This window comes from Nannospalax galili, unplaced genomic scaffold (genome assembly GCF_000622305.1).
Source record: "Nannospalax galili isolate Female #2095 unplaced genomic scaffold, S.galili_v1.0 scaffold1200, whole genome shotgun sequence".
NCBI lineage: Eukaryota > Metazoa > Chordata > Mammalia > Rodentia > Spalacidae > Nannospalax > Nannospalax galili.
Window position 1 is genome coordinate 2,380,246 of NW_008347131.1, and position 3,790 is coordinate 2,384,035.

Consider the following 3,790-nt stretch of genomic DNA (forward strand, 5'->3'; position numbering starts at 1 on the left):
GGAAATACATATGAAAATATTTAAAACAATGTAAAGCTTACATTTGGGACATATACTTTATTTCTTAGAATAAACTGGTCAATGAGAACTAAAAAAACAAATTAAATTTAAAAAATGTACTTGCTCTTGGTTACCCTCCAGAACCTGGGGGTAAGACCCTTTTGCTGAAGAGAACACATACTTGAGTCATGGAACATGGAGAATTCAAGTGAATATTGACCTGGAAGCTTCATCCCTACTGGCTAGCTTCCATGTTGCTAGAAGTTGCTATGTAAGCTACCAGAGGTAAGCATCAGTCTTTCCCAGTTGTGAACCTTGTGAGCTACAATAGTGACTGACCTGGCAAGATATGCCCACTAAGGCAACACTGGTACACACAAATATGTGGGTAACCAACACGCCCTGATTAGATCTAAGGCCCACTCTAAGAGATGGACTCTATATGCGGCACCATTACCAGGGTCAAGAATCTGTGAATAGATAAGTCATGAGCCCTAAGGGGAGAATTGCTACTGATATCCTACTAAGTGCAAATAGTATTAAAATAACTCCTAATGACTTATTACTATAGTCATAGATTAGTGCTTCTCTCAACCCTTATCGGAGAAGATTCTTCTTACAATAGAAGGCAGTTAAGACAGAGATCCACAACTGGTCAACATGCAGAGAATAAGAGACTGTGGAGTTCCAAGCTCTAATGGACTCCCTAAGGCTCAGAGAACCTCTTGAAAGAGGGGGCAGAAAAATAGTAAGAGTCAGAAGTGATGGTTCACTACAAGAAGCAGTGTTTTCCAGACAGCAGAGCAGTTGTACTTCTGAACTCACTGCAACTGACAGCATGCACAAGACCTGCTCAAGTGCAAGCCAAACAAAAATCCCATCACAGAGGTGGGAAGGTGGTCACCAAGTTCCATCCGTAGCTAAGGAGCTATTGGCATTTGACAGCTACTGAAAGAAGAAGAGTCAGCCTTCTTTAACAGTGTGACACCTAGTAGGTAGCCTATAATCCAGGGCAGCCTCCATACCCAGGAGTATTTGGGCAATACTACTAGTCTTGATGAGGGAAAGAACATGAAGGCATGTGTTTAGGGAGGTGGAAGTGGATCTGGGAGGAGTTGGGAGGATATAATCAAATTATATTGTATGAAGTTCTCAAAGAATTAATAAAATGATTTTTTCCATTGTAATGTGATTCCATGGGAAGTCCAGATGAAAGGTACCCAAGAAAAGTTGTTGCAACTTTATCTAAGTCTGAAACTATGTTAAATATAAATATTTTAAATTTTCATTACATTTCATCTTTTTTTTGTTTTTTATTGTGTACTGTGTGTCTGTGTGTGTGTGTGTGTGTGTGTGTGTGTGTGTGTGTGTATGCATGTGCAAAATCCACAGCTCATTTGGAGGTCAGGGGACAACCTGGAGAGATCTCACCTTCCGTTTTGTCAGTCAAGGATTAAACTAGGTCATCAGGCTTGATGGCAGGTACCATTTCCTGCTGAGCCATCTCTCTGACCATTATTATATTCTTTAAACAAGTTATATATTAAATATAGGTCTATAAACACAGGAAATGCATATGCATTTTTCATACACACAAATGAATATAACACAAATATTTTAAATAAACAACCTTGTTGATTTTCACAGCTTATTGCCATTTCAAAAACTGTCCCAATATAATTCCCTTTGCAGCAAAAGAGAAGCCAAACTGCCACATTGCATCCTACTATATGTATAAATGGTTACAATCCTCTCAGTTTAGGCAAATAGAAATCCTTGCCCACATCCATGACAAACATACCTACTATAGGCAAACACAGGCCAGACTTCTGCAATTTGATTCTAGCATGGATGCTTTCTCTGGATGAAATCTTGAGACAGGGTTTTAATAATTATCAGAGGTTTTTTTGAACATGTGTTTAATTAATCCAATAATACTACATGCCTCATGGTGTCAATGTGAAGAAAAAATTATCAAATACAAATAACATGCTAAACATGGTTCCTGGAAAATGATAAGCATTTGATAAATTTTGGTCATATATGTATACTTACTAAGTCCATCACTACCACAGACACAGGGACTCTAGCAGGGAGCTTATATTTTAGAGAGAAAATAAATAATCAAAACAGCTTAAGTAAAGTATTCGGTATATTACCAGGCCAAAAATGTAACAATAAGTGTCACAGTGGAGTAAAAATATGTTAGGGGACAAATTATTTAAAATGATACTCAAGAAGCTGGAAACACGGTTCATAATTTAGTTCCTAGCACCCACTTAGGGTTGCTCACAGTCACTTGTAACTCCAACTCCAGAGGCATCTGATACCTCTGGCCTCAAAGGCACCTGAACTCATGTGTACATACTCACATGCAGAAACACACATAGACATAATTAAAAATAATCTTTTCTTTAAAAGTGATCAGTTAATGTTTAGCATATAAAATTTAAAAACCTGCTGCACATATAACAACTAGTATACTCATTTAGTTTCTAAAAATTACTACAGAAACTCTTTTAAAAGAACCAATACACACAGCAATAAAAAAGAAAGTCATAGATGAAATCCTATTCCATTAACTAGGCATAGTATTAAACTGTCTCCCAAGTTCTTGTCTTTAAACCCATGGTTTAGTGTATCTCTCAACACTGGTCAAAGTGCACAGAGTAAGAGACTATGGAGTGCTCAGCCCTAAATGGGGCAACTATACTACATCCCTCAAGGCTCAATGATCACTGCAGAAGAAGGGGAAGAAAGATTGTAAGAGCCAGAGGTTGTGTACGACTGCTGCAAAATGATGATTTCTGGACCTGACAGTGACACTTGAACTCACAGCATCTATGGCCATATGCACAAGACCCACACAAGATAAAGTCTTAAAGCACGAATGATTAAGGGGTTCATAAAAGACCCTGCTTAGTTAGGGAACAACTGGGAACTGATTGCTGTTGGGGGAGGGAGAGACTGTTTGGGGGTTTTGTTTTGTTTTGTTTTTTCAGGAAAATGGCCCCTGATAAACTACCCATGCTCCAGTAGATGGCTTTATATCTGTGACTATGCAAGCACCAAGTGGACTCAGTAGGTAAAAACAGCACATGAATTTAGGAAGGAAATGTATTGAGGGGATGAAAGAGAAGAGAGGAAGTTGAGGGTAAATTTGATCAAAACACATTAGACGCATGCATGAAATTCTCAAAACTAAATTTTAAAAGTAAATAAAATATTAAACCTATGGGAACAAAACTAGAAAGCATTGTTCTAACAAAGTGTATTCCACAATGCAGCAATGGATCCAAACAATCTTAATACATAATTAGCTAAATTATAATTGGTTATTTTATTTTATAAAGATAAATTAGTATACAACACAAAATAATTGATAACAGGCATCAGCTATAGTGCCCGATGTGCCAGATATAGTGCCCGATGCTACTCAGCAAGGGAAATCATTTAGTAGTATTAGAATTTGGAAAGAATGAAATGCAAACACAATGAAAATGACATGAAAGCATTCCTGGAAGACTAAAATGAAAAAATGAACCAATTCCTAAATCTGAAAACAATCACATGAACATATCCATCATAAATTTTGGGGCACAATTACAAAGAGAAAAGTTTTACCTAATTAAAGTTAGAACACTATAATTTAACTTGAAGCCTCTGCTGAAATATGCCTTATAATCAAGAACTGTGAAGAAATGTTCAATTGCATTAAGTAATAATCAGATTTTTGGAGTATCCTTAGAATTTTTTTCATTTTTTTTAAAGTTTGAGTTCTATTGCATAA